Raw genomic sequence first — 13,877 nt, 5'->3', positions numbered from 1 at the left:
AAAGAATTTCTGCATGCTCAACATCCAATCAATTTTAATTCTACACACTAGCAACAACTGAAAAGAAAACAGAAATATTCCCTCATTTACTGCAGCCCTTAAAATTAGGAGCAAGTCTAACGAATACACCCAACATTTCTATGCTGAAAACTACAAAACACTGCTGAAAGAAATTAAAGAACATCTAAATAAACATAAAGATATACCATTTTATTGGACTGGAAGACTCAATATTGTTAAGGTGGCAATTCTTCCCCAAAAGATCTATATACTCAATATAATGTCAAAAATTCCAGCAGGCTTTTCGGTGGAAACTGACACCAATACTAAAATTTACGAAAATGCAAAGGATCTAGAATAACCAAAACTTACAACAGAGCTACAGTAATCAAGGAAGTATAGTACTGGCATTAGGACTGGAGTAAGGACAGACAGACATCAATGTAACAGTACAGAAAAAGATTCTCATTCATTCATGGACAGTTTATCTTCAACAAAGGTGCCAAGGTAATTCAATGAGCAAAGAATAGTCTAGAACAACTGGATAGCCATACGGGGAGGGGGGGGCTGTACCACAAAATAAAATTGAAACAAATCATAGACCTAAGTATAACATCTAAGACTATAGGTCTTCCAAAAGGAAACACGGCGGCAAATCTTCACTGCTTTGGAGTAAATAAATAGTTCATAGGATACAAAAAAGCACTAACCATAAGAAAAAAGTGATAAAATCAGCTCATTAAAAAATTCAAATATCTGCTCTTAAAAGGTTCTGTTAAAAAAATGAAAGACAAGTCACAGAATAAAAGAATATATTCAAAACACACACACCTGACAAAGTACTTGTACTCAGAATATAAAGAACTTTTGCAACTCAATAAAAGGAAAAACAATTTTTTAAATAAATGTAAAGGGGGTGTCAGGGTAAAGCTCAGGGGTAGAGCACATGCTTAGCATGCACAAGGTCCTGGGTTCAGTCCCTAGTACCTGCATTAAAAAAATATAAACTTAACTGCCCTCTCCTAAAAAACAACCACCAGATACCACTTCAGTGAAAGAATGGCTACTTAAGAACACAACTAGGTCTCAGTATTCATGAGACCTAGTACACTGCTGATGGGAGAATAGCCCGATAAAAATACTATGAAATATTTTTAACAAAAAAACTGCCAAACACACACCACACAACTAAATTATGCTACTCCTAAGAATTTACCCGGGAACATTATACTGTACACCAGAGACTGACACATTGTAACTGACTATACTTCAACTGAAAAAAAAAAAGGATTTACCCAAGAGAAATAAAAACATCATGTCCAAAAGGCTTGTACATGAATGTTCGTAGCAGTTTTAATTATAATAGCCAAAAACTGGAAACCCAAATATCAAGGTAAATGAATTAACAAACTGCAGTGCAGCAATACTATGATGAATACCACCCCGCAATTAAAAAAGGAACAAACTACCGGCACACAGCAACACAGCTGAATCTCAAAAGCGTCCTAACGCTGTGGGGGGGGGGGCACAGCTCAAAGAGTAGAGCGTAAATCCAGTGCCTCCTCTATAAATAAATAAATAAGCCTAATCACCCCCTTAAAAAAAAACTACGCTGAGTGAAAGAAGCCAGACACTAAAGAATACATATGATTCCACTTACACAAAACTCTAAGAGACAAAATTAATCCACGCAGATCAGAGGTTTCCTTGGGCCAGATGTGGGTGGTTGGGGTGAGTGGACCACCTGCAAAGGGGCGCGAGGGAGACGACAGAAATTCTACATTTTGACCTGGGTGATGATTATCTGGGCATGTAAACTGTCAAGACTCATCTAACTGAATACTTAAAGTGAGTATATTTTATTGTGTGTAACTCATACTTCAGTAAAGTTCATTTTAAATGCTAAAACAATTGACACCGTTGAAGTTCATGTACGTAAGTGTAGATTACTAGGGAACGCACAGGTCTGTACAAGCTAAGCAACACAACATCATCTTACCAAGTAACATTAACTTCCTAAAGAGTCTTCCTTCAGTAAACATTCCCTAATTGTGATTCCCTCAAAGCGAAGTTAAACACAAACTAATTCATAACCATTCTGGCTTCTACAACCAAAAGCCTTCTCAAGTCCTACTTGAGAAGCACAGCACTGCCTATCACTACAAAATGTAGACGCTAACTTAGAGGCTATCAGGTGCCAGGTGAGGCGAGCTTTCATATACACTCTCATTTAACCCTGCCTGTTACACAGTGTTCCCCACTTACAAACGAGAGGGCTGAGGGTGAGACTGTTCAAGACTACACAGGTTACAAAACAGACAAGCAGAACCGCCCAGGTTAGGCCCTCCCCATCACACAACACTGCCTCCCACAGAGCTAAGTGGTTCCATTCTTCCTGGCCATGGGGCTATCTCATTAAAGGCAGGTGAACTGTTGCTTAATACTTACTGGAACCAATTCTGTACCAGGCTAAGTAGCTGGCCTTTTACCCATCATCTCATTTACTCCTCTAGCATCTTTATGAAATGGGGTCCCATTTTATGGATGACGAAACTCAGACTAAAGGAGATCAAGTCACAATGTTGTCACAATCAAGTCACGTCAGGGACAGAAACTTAAATTCAAATCTGTATCTGTCTACCTCCAAAGACCATGCCTTACCACTGTCCTACAGGGCTTCACTAAAGACACAAATAGCACATTACAGCCACTGGTCATAGTAAGTTTGAAGTGAAGTTCTCTGGTGTAAATATAAGAAATTTCAGCCAATATTGGCTTGAAACTTTAATGTATCATTTTCACCTTTTTTAATCTGGGCCTCTAGCAAAAAAAAGGGGGGAGCGGAGCTTTTATGTAATGCCCAATTTAAACAGTTCCTTAAAGTTTGTCAAGGGAAGATTTATCCCTGGAAAACTGGTCTTGTTCCTCCTTCCAGTTCAATATTACATATTTTACCATATTCCCATTTTTAACTCTGCTGCCAAGCAAATTCAAATCCAAATTTTACTCTTAGTCATTCAGTTATGTTGCCACCTGGGAACAGAATATATGCTTCCTCCTTTTCCTCATTTTTCTTTTATATATATTTATATATGTATATATAAAATTATACTTCTCAATCTTTTAAGTTACAGAAATTCTTTCTGAAATAAAATAAAATATAAATAAATTCCAAGAAAATAAAAATAACCCTTCTGTTCCACCACACCAAGGCGTCTGCACTGCCACCACTCTTCCCTGACCAAAGGAATGAGTGGGCAGTTACAACTAGGCATACATGTGCGCTAAACTAAAATTTCAGAACCTATACGATTAAGGTAAATATGCTACCAGAGAAAAACAACAGTTAGTATACCTAATATACTAACCAAAAAATGCCTACAAAAGAAAATGAGAAAATGCAAAGTTGGCCAAAATTCAACAATTAATTTTGTGTTTTCACACTCATTATACTTTGTATGCTTTGTTTTCTAGCACATGGATGTTGTGGAAAATAGAGAAGCGCAATAAGAATATGTGACATTATAAGTCAGATATGAAGAAAACTTTATATACTTGTTGTGAACTTTTGTTAAAACACATGAAATGTGCTTTCCCACAGGTGTTTTCGCCAGGCCTGAAGATATCCTGGCAGTTTCATGAACGTAGCTGCCCGCCTCGAGTCTGGACACCGACAACATCTAACTCAGCCAAGCGCAGGACCTCGCCAGCACACACCCCTGACACATGGTATGTATGCCCCAACAGAAAATGCAAAGCCATGGGCTACAGAAACGAATCCCCTAATCAATCCATTTCTTAACTTCCAGAACTGAAGACCAAATCACTCAGCAAATAGGGCAGGTTAGTCACTGCTAACAAACAGGTCCTGAGATAGTCTTGTCTCGTTTTAGAAATAAAGGATAACACAGAGAACACACACCAAGATGACAATTTCATGCTGCAATTTTTCCAATTTACATCTCAAAAAGACTTTGAAAAGGTTATTCTTAACAAAGTCAAAGCGCTTCACTAAGCAGTAGGTCCGAAAGAACACAATCCAACTTAGGTTTTAGAAAGAACATTTATTTGCTCGCCACCAGAACTGCTACAGACATGAAGAAAGCTGTGCACTCCCTACCCTCAGGAAACAGTCCTCTAGGCAGTCACCCGGATTCTTTCCACAGGGGTGGCAAAAATCACACTGCCTTCAAGGCCCAGGTAGGGAATCTAAATATGTGAGTGGCTCTATCTAATGGAGTAAGGACTAGAAAGAATAACTATAGAATTTACGTCCTACCTAAAGAGCAATTCTAAACCAACTTCAAAAGAAGGCTATCCAAAAACGCAAGAAATGTTTAACTGTTAATCAGGTAAAGATTGGGAAAAAAAAGAAAAGCTCACAATGGCATGGAGAAGCTAGACCTCCACATTTCTGGTGAGAGCTTATACTGCAGTGACCTTTCTGGATGGCAGTCTGGTAACATACACACATCAAAATGAAAAACATGCATCTCCTCCCACCCAGTGATTAATTAGACTCTTAGAAAGTTACCCCAAAGAGTCATCAATGGGCAACAACTGTACATACAACGCACATGTACAATATACAATAAATTTAAGCAATCTTAATATCCAGCAATAGGAATACCACTAAATTACGGTGCGCAAAGTCGATAAAAGAAGAAGAAACTATTAAAAGAACAGAGTGGATGCAAATGTATTGACCTGGAAAGCCACCCGTGAATGCTGATTCTTACAGCACACAACTATGAGCCAAGATGGCGCCATCTGCCACGTTCCCAAGTGCTATTTCTGGTTATACCTGGAAGCAAGATTCCAAGCCACAGCCTGAGAAGGGTTGGCTGGTGTCAGTGGTGCGGGTCTTCTGAGAACTGCTCATTGAGAGCCAGCTGCACCCAACATGTCCAGTAGAAATAAACACTAGCTGTCCAGCAGCGTGCAGCAGTTACAGAATAAAGTGGACCCAGGGTGGGGAGGGGGCACGGGTAAGAGCTCAGTGGTAGAGTGCATATCTAACACGCAAGAGGTCCTGGATTCAATCCCCAGTACCTCCACTAAAAAAAAGAATTAAAAAAATTAAGTGGACCCTCTGGCCTACACCGAGGAGTTTCCACAAAAGTAGAACATTCACCACAAATCCAATGTGGAGATTTTCAAATTGCAACCAAATAACCCAGCAAGGAACTGGCAAAGCTGATGATGTCTGCGGCACAGACTGGTCATGGCCACCCAGAACATCTAGATAACTTTCCTCAAGAACTGAAAGATCTGTTCTCCCACAGTTTCACCATCTTGAGTGCAAAGCTTCCAATAACATCTTCAGATGCTTCGATCTCATTGAGAAGAGGCTTCTTCAATCAAGGCCGCTAGAGCTCTCCTTTGAACCTTTACACTGCCATATAAGCTTCTAAGACTTGATGTACTCATTTTGTGGCTGATGAGAATAAAAGTACAAAAAAACAAGAATAAACTGAACACAGTATTGCAGACCTTCAGACACATGTTAAGGGATAGCAAAGAAACTGCAGCCAAGATATCGCTGGAAGTGATGACTGAGCGCTGTAGAAGAACACCTGAACTGATGCCAAGGCTGTCGATGATACCACGACTGCATGCTTCTCTGAGGTCACCAAAGTGCTAGCTGCTGCCCTGACATTCTTCCAAGGAAAGAGAAAACAAGCGGAACGGCTCAGGGACCCAGAACGCTGATGAGTGCACCACGGCGCAGGGGCTCCAGACACACGAAGGCTATGGAAGTACTGCAGAAGCAAAAGCAGAAAAAAGTCAGAAGTGTGTCACTTCCCAGCTATCCATTTGATTCATGAGCCCCAGGATTTCAGAAGAACTACTAAAGCAGCTGAAGAGCTATAAAGGAGACATCTGAAGTAAGGATGGTACTCATGAACCTTGTCTCCAGACTGGCAGGAATGCATGAAGCTATTTCTCCCTAACTTCTAGCCCCTGGTGCAAAGGTTTCCGCAGCAGCACCAAAAATAAGTAACAAGATCATTCCGCTGCACTGTGCACATTTCACACCACCTGGCAGTCCCAGAGACCATTCAGTCATTGCTCATGACCACGGCCACCCATTTTGTTACAACAAGAACTCTGGGGAAGTCATGACAGTAGGAAGCAATACTCTGGAAGAGATAAAAGCTCGATGACTGACAAACTTCCTCAAAACCTTGCCCAGTAAAACACACAAAGAATGGGATGATGTGAGGAATTCCAGGGTAATACCACAGAGGCTTCAATAAAATCAAGGGTGTAAGAGTATGAAGAATTAGATGCCAAACACTGCATTCCAGGAACAGACGTTCTGGAAGGTGAGGAAGAGAATGCTGAGAACGATTAAAAATGAAAAACAAAAAAACATGTGAGGCAATAACAGCCGTAGTGAGGAGGCAGCTGTCGGTAAGCGGGTTGACATGCACCACTCTTCTGATGAAGAACAGTAAGAAGTCTCCAAGAAGCTGAAGGCTTCCTGGAGGAGCCAGAATGTCCAGTCAAAAAATGTTTCACTTCAAAGACATTATTACTAAATGAAAGAGGCCAGTCTGAAAAAGTTACAAACTGTATGATTCCAACCAAATGATGTTCTGGAAAAGGCAAAGCTACAGAAACAATAAAAAGATCATGGTTTCCAGGGGTTTGGGGGGAGGGAGGAAAAGATGGAGCACAAGGGATTTTTAGGGTAATGAAATTATTCTATATAATACTATAGTGGTGACTACATGTCATTATACAGTTGTCAAAACCCATAGAATGTACAACATCAAGAGTGAACCCTAATGTAAACCATGGACTTTGGTTGATAATAATGTGTCCATGTTGGTTCATAGACTGTAACAAACATGCCACACTGATAAAGGATGTTGAGGGTAGGGGAGTGTATATGTGTAGGTGGGGAGGGCTATATGCAAAACTCTCTATATTTTCTGCTCAATTCTGCTGTGAACTTGAAACTGCTCTAAAAAATAAAGTCTATTAAAAATAATAATAAGTGTTTCATGGGTGGAAGATATAGCTCAGTGGTAGAGGGCACGCTAGGCGGGCACAAGGTCCTAGGTTCACTGTCGCAAGTGCCTCCGTTAGAGGGGAAAAGGTGTTCTTCAGAGAAAAGCACCGGTGCTACAAGATAAACTTCTGAAAAAAAGAAAAATAACTAAGAAACTTCCAAGCAAGTCTTCCATTCCAAAAAAAAATGCTAAATTTGTGTCATTAATCTGAATGTTAGTGAATTAAGACTGTTTATTTGCATTAAAAAGTCCAGAAGCACTGTATTTTTAAAACCACCCCAAAAAAGCACACTGCTGAACAATGATCGGTTTGATCCCACTTTAAAAGCTCTGCAACGACAAAAAAAAAAAAAGCCCTAACATGTAGATTTTAATTTGCAATGTAAAAATATTGGTTTAGCAATTGTAACAAATATGCCATGTAATGCAAGGTATTATTAATAAGGGAAAATGAAGGGTGGGTTAGATATGGGAACTTTCTGTACTAACCACACAAATTTCTGTAAATCTAAAACTGCTGTAAAAAATAAAGTCTATCAATTTTTTTAAAAAACCTGCATGTGTAGACAGATTTGCAAATAAACATTTATTTTGCAAATAAACATTTGCAAATAAACAGACAAAGAGAGCGAGAAAGCTGTATTTCCAACTATTATCAGTGTTTTTTTTCTACAGAGTGAGGCTGGGAAGAGCACAGGAAGAAATTTTACATTATATACCTCAGGACAGCCTAAGAACTTTCCACACTGAGCTGCACTCTAAGAGGCTCTGTAGCACACTGAGAGCCTAAGTCCTGGAACCATCCTGCATGGATTCTAATTCCAGCCCCGCCATTACCTAGCCGACAAACTTGGGCAGTTAATCTCTCTGTGCCTCAGTTTTCTCATGTGCAACTAGGGATAATGGTATGGTTACTCCTGGAGCTGCTGCAGGTATTAAATGACTTTACTACATGTAAAGGACTAGAAAGCTACCTAGGACGTAGTAAGCGATCAATAAGTAATGCTCATCACCGCTACCACCACCAAGCATCTATTATCCCTATAATCTTTTTAATGTTGACTGTAAGACAAATCAAGAAAACCTGGTTCATCAAGCCCCTTTCTAGTGAGATCTTCAATGCAAAAGTTACAATTTATTCAATAGCCAAATAAAAATAATCTGAGGGTTTTTAACAGATTACAAACCAAAACTTAGCAATATCATCATCCCACTTACATAAAACAATCACTAACAGATTCTGTAAGGACAATCACGAAAACAAATGCCTCTAGGTGCTGTCATCCTGGACAATTTTTACTTTCTCTTTTATACTTTTCTAATTCATTTAAATTTTCTATACTGCCTCTGCGTCATTCTTAATAAAGTAAAGTCTGCAAACTTTTTCTATTAAAGGCCAGACAGTAAATATTTTAGGTTTTACAATCCATAGGGGTCTCTGTCCCAACTCCTCAACTCCACTGTTCACCACAAAAGCAACCACAGACAATATACAAACGAAAGCATGTGTCTATGTCCCACTAAAAACAATTTACAAGAAAGAAACAAACAGGCAGCTGGCAGGGCGGGAAGCTATAAAGTTTGCCAACCCCTAAAATAAGAAACAAAATTGTTTTCTTTTTGGAAAACAAAATGTGATTTATACCAAAGAAAGTACATCAGCTAAACCGACACTATAGATGGAGGGAAAAAAATCTATTATTTATGAATAATGCAAGTCTAGGGACAGAAAAATACAAACCCTTATATACAGGCTGTGGAAATCCTCCTCTCATCTTTAGTGCCCCAGTAAGAGCAAATTTGCTTTTAAGGAGCCTAAAGTCTAGATAGGAGCATACACTGCTGTGTAGGCAATTATAAATAGAAGCCAGAAGAAATATGACTTTCATATTTAAACCAATCTGGAATTTCTTCAACTTTCATAACAATTCACCACCAAGTAGCTGCCACCAGCTACTATGTTTAAGTCCCAACTACTGATGAAATGATATTAGTTTCAGATCATCAGTCAGCACTCTTGACAAATTTGTGGGAAGAGATGAAACCATCTATGGACAACTAACAGCATTAGAAGTGAAATTTCTATGAAGTAAAATTAATGAAAAATCAATGTATGAAATTCTAACAGAATTAGGGTCAGAAAGTGGCGAGAGAAGGCATGCACGCGGCCTTTCATATGAGGACACTTCCAAATTCAAAACTGACAAAGTTTCTCATCTCCGTCCCCAAAATAAAGCTTTTGAGTTGGAAGAAATTATTTTTAACATTTCATTGGGAAGAGGTCAGATGACTTGAAATGTTTGTTATGACAGATTTCTTGGCGTTTTCAATGGTTTCTCTGGAGAAGGGGGAAGGGCTATTTTGGGCAGAGACTTGGGAACAACCTAAGGCTGAGAAACTCAGAATCTAAATATAAGGACATTAAAAGACCATTTAACCAAAAAAAAAAAAAAAGTGCCTGCAACCTGCAACGAAGTCAGCACAAGCGCAGCTGGACATCTGACTCCTCCTGCTGAGCGACCTCACAAGTTGTCAAAGCCCAGAGGCGGACGTAAACAAGGTCCACAGCCAGAGGGAAAGGCACCTACCCGTGCCCAGGGCGGGCTCTCCGTAGAAGCCCAGACCCGCTGAGGCCGGCGAGCAGCAGCCTCCAGAGGCGAACACCCACACACGCAGCCCAGAGCGGTCCCAGAAACCCGGCCCAGGACGCGGGCAACGGCCGGAGAGGGGCGTCCCCGCCGAACGTGCTGGGCCGGGGCCGGGGCCCGAGCGGAGCCCACCCCGCAGTGCGGCCGGAGAGAAGCGCGGAGGGGCGCTGCGGAGAGCCGGGAGACCCGGGAGACCCGGGACTGAGGGGAGCGGGGGCCGGAGGGGAGCTGGGGTTGGCGGGACCTGGAGCCGGGAGACCCGGGACTTACGGGAGCCGCGGGCGAGCCAGGCGGTGGGCGCCGGCCCGGGGGTCAGGAGGGCCGACTAGGGGACGGACACGCGCGCTCCCCGCCCGCGGCGCTGCCGGGACACCCGCCCTCAGCCCTCAGCCCTCAGCCCCCAGCCCCCAGCCCCCAGCCCTCGCCCCCGCCGGCCCGCCCGCCTTCCCTGCCTCCCTCCCTCCCCAAGGCGTCGCCGTCACTCCGGAGCCTCACCAGAGCTCGCCACGCGTCTCGGGATCCTCGGAACCGTGGCCGTCAGGAGCTGAGGGGAGCAGGGGGCCGCCCGCTGCCGCCGCCGCCGCCACTGCCGCGACCCAGCGTCCCGGAGTCTATTTGCGCCGCCGCCGCCGTGACGCGAATCGCACGAGGCGGCTTTAGCCAATGAGCGCGCTCCTCTTGCGCAGCCGCGCTGGCCCAAGCCGGAAGCGTCCGGCCCTCCGCTCCCGGGCCTGGTGCAAGTTGGGAGCCGCGGGTGGGTCCGGAACCCGAACGAGCGGCGCCCCGCGCCCCGGGACACGGAAGTCCTTTCGCCTCCCTCACACCGGAAGCGGGAACCGGTGCATCGGAAGAGGCGGGGCCTCCCGGCTCAGGGACGCTTCCCGGTCTCTATGGATACGGTTTACACGCCTCAGCGTCGCGGGTGGAGTCTTCGGACCGAAATCCCGAGCGTCACCCCGCTCTTGCCCGAGACTGTGATCTGTGCCCCACGACTCCCCAAAACGAGTGTGAGCCCGCTGCTCTGTAACTCAGGGCGACTTTTGAAGTGGTTCAGTGGAGCAGCAGAAACGAATTCAGCGATAAATCCTGCGTCCACCTACCCAGACCAGCGACCTTCTCCTTGCGACGTTCGGTTGAGCTCTCACCCCTTAGAAACTAGGGTCGGGTTTGATTGCATACTTACCGTATGAGAGAGCAGTCGGGTCGGCCGGTGTGGGAAGTGCTGTCTTCGCCTTCGGCTCTGAGAGGGACTGACCGCGCTCGGCCAGGCCAAACTCTGGTCATAGTGGCCAAAGGAAACCCGCGAGCTTTCGAGGACGCCTACGCCCCAGGCTTGCGCCTCCCTTGGACCGCAGCAGGAGGGAAAGAGGAGGCCGGAAAGCGTCACATACCACATAACGAAAGACCTGGGGGTGGGGGGCACGGGGGCACGAGGTCCTGGGTTTAATCCCCGGTGCCTGTGGGGGTGGGGGTCACTAAAATCGGAAAGCGCATGAGTAAGATGGTCTTAATACTGGTATCTTAGAACTAACTCCACCCAATTAGGCTCGAAAGAGATGAGATCAAGGCGGACAACCACACACGTCTGCAGCACGTCAGAAACAACACGAGCGTGTGTGCACAGCGACCTGACCCAGGACACCAAGTCACACAGGGCAAAGATGAGCACAGGGCCCACAGGCTGAATAAGAGGTCCAGTGAAGACACCAGGGATGCATAAACACAGCCTGTTCAAAGATCTCAAACCTTTTCTGCAGCCTTTCGGTGAAGGTTGACAAAAGCTTTGACAAAGTGCTGTACTCCTGGACGCTTCCCCTGAAACAGTCCTTTGGGGGCTAAAATACGTGTGAAAGAATCCTTTTCCCACCGAGATTTCACCTCCCACTCCCTGTCATCCAAACCCATCCCCACATCACTACCACCAGTTCCTCGTGCTCCCGATGGAGAAACAAGCCACGTCACTTCCTCAGAATGCTCACACCTTCTCAGCTAATGAAGACGATGCCACCACCCCAGGCCTGAGGGACAGTTCCCTGAGTGTCACATCCGTGGATGGCTTCACCTATCTCTCTTACCCTAAGGTCACCATTAAATGTTCCAAAGCAGATTTTTCAGGCCTCTCTCCCCAGCTGTACTTCAGTTACTGACCTTTATATGTTGTCTTCTGACTAGCCGTCCAACAACCAAGGGAGGGCAATTCAGTAAAATTCTGCATCCTCAGTATCAGCTTGGAGGTTTAAAATCTTTGTTCTCCCTATTCCGAGGATGTCACACTTCTCCACAGGAGGGTGGAGTACTTCCTCTCCAACAGCACCCAGAAAAGGGTCCTGTCCAACACTACTCCCCAGACTAGTCACCACCAACAGTGGCCTGTGGCACAGCCAGTCTTATGTGGTCATCTCTACAATTATCACAGGTTGTTGACAAGAAACTCATCCCTGGGTGACGAATCTTCATAACTCAGTTGGGGCCATCCCAGAATGAGGCGTCAGTGATGCTGCAGTATGTACCTGAGATGGTGATGCTGGACTTGCTCTGGGGACAGACTCAGCCTGCATTGTGATGTTACGTCAACAGCCAATGGGAACTGAAGAGGTATCCCCAGCGACAAGGAAGCAAAGGTGCAGCTTTCAAATTCTAAACAGTAAAGAAAGGCCTCTAGGCCCCATTGTGAATTTAAGCTCGAGGTCACAATTGGTTTTGTTGCTTCTCCTGTAACGAAAAGAGAAGTTATTTCATTTATTATTTTTCTTTCTTTTTAAATTTTTTCCTTGGATAGTCTTTTTTGAGATGAATTTTATTTTTTATTTAATTATGTGTGGGAAGAGGTAATTAGACTTTTTTTTAAATGGAGGTGCTGGGGATTGAACCCATGACCTCAGGTATACTAAGCACACAGTCTGTCACTGAGCTATACCCGCCCCCATTTATTGTTTTTCTAATCAGAGCAGTTTCTATTTTTACAATGAAAAAAAGACAAATTATTCTGTCTACAGCTGTTCAAAAAAAAATTACAAAGGGAAATTAACATCTTCATTATTACAAAATGCTTAAAACCAACCTAAACTCTTTTCTCTGCCAATATCTATAAGCTTTTGAAATATAAACATTAGAACCAAGGGGGGAAATCTGGGCAAAGTGGAAGATTAACTGTAAAAAAAGATAAGCCTAGAGAAAAAGAGCAAGGAATATTAAATCAGTCCCTGTGTTCGTCTCATATGTATGTTGTAGGGGAGAAAAAATTTCTTTCTACCCTCTTAGGTTCTGTGGCTGGCCTAAGCATTAAGCTGACATTGTTACAGAAATGACAGGCCAGTCAAGAAACAAGCACCACTCAGAGGGTTGGAGTACTCAGATGTATTACGCCGGCGGGCTCAGAGGGGCTTCTGCTCCGAAGCTCTGAGCACTTTCAAGATGTGCACAGGAGGTTTTATAGGGTAAAGTACAAGCTTGGGGTATTCGGCCAATAGGCATGGAACAGCTTTAGCAGCATTATCATCACAAAAGTGGAGGCAGGGAGGCAGCAAACCAACATTCCAAAGCCAGATATGTATCTTTGAAAACCCAGCTGGCTAGCAAAAAAACATGAACAGCAAACCAACGCTAATTAACCTAGATTTACAAGTTAGTCTAGCAGAACTCAGATCAGTATTCCAATACTTAGATTTGTGAGTTATCTTGTTAGCCCAGCCCAGCCTCTCCTTCACATTCCTAGACTTGTTAGACCAGCCCCGCTTTTCCTTCACAACAAAAGACATTAACAAGAGAAAAGCTTACAAATATATATAATGTTTTTACAGGCACACAGGAGTGAACAAGCCCTGAAGAAGCCATTAGAGCCAAGCGCTTATATATCTTTTTACACAAAGGACAAAAAATTGTGGGTGTGTGACAAGACAAAGGGGTTGTACTGTCAGCAGTAAACTGGAGGACCTATGGGTGAAACTAGCAGAAGGGTGGGCGTCCTTTAGTAGGTCTGGTCCATTGGGTTCTGATTGTTACGGAAACGACAGGCCAACCAAGAAACAAGCACCACTTGGAGGGCTGGAGTACTCAGATTTATTACACTGGCGGGCTCAGAGGGGCTTCTGCTCCGAAGCTCTGAGCACCTCCAAGACGTGCGTATGAGGTTTTATGGGGTTAATTACAAGCTGGGGGTATTTGGCCAATTGGCATGGAACAGCTTTAGCAGCATCATTATCACAGA

At 43.8% G+C, this 13,877-nt stretch overlaps 1 protein-coding gene and 1 long non-coding RNA gene across 4 annotated transcripts in view; one reads left to right on the top strand and one right to left on the bottom strand.

Annotated features, from left to right (window-relative positions):
* Positions 1 to 12,148, bottom strand: part of ADIPOR2 (adiponectin receptor 2) — a 43,027-nt gene extending 30,879 nt beyond the window's left edge. Inside the window, exon 1 of one of the 3 annotated variants that reach the window (XM_072954605.1) lies at positions 11,819 to 12,148. The gene's annotated coding sequence lies outside the window, so the exon portion shown is untranslated. Of the gene's footprint in view, positions 1 to 10,165; positions 10,468 to 11,818 lie in introns of those variants that run through there. The other 2 variants (XM_031670798.2, XM_031670803.2) reach the window with 2 other exon arrangements.
* LOC140691303 (uncharacterized) lies at positions 11,114 to 12,350 on the top strand. Its single transcript, XR_012066906.1, has 2 exons — positions 11,114 to 11,751; positions 12,087 to 12,350. It is a non-coding gene; the product is annotated as an uncharacterized lncRNA (long non-coding RNA).
* Positions 12,351 to 13,877: the final 1,527 nt, after the last annotated feature.

This window comes from Vicugna pacos, chromosome 34 (genome assembly GCF_048564905.1).
Source record: "Vicugna pacos chromosome 34, VicPac4, whole genome shotgun sequence".
Lineage (NCBI taxonomy): Eukaryota > Metazoa > Chordata > Mammalia > Artiodactyla > Camelidae > Vicugna > Vicugna pacos.
The sequence above is the reverse complement of the archived record's forward strand: the minus strand, read 5'-3'. Positions and strand labels throughout refer to the sequence as shown.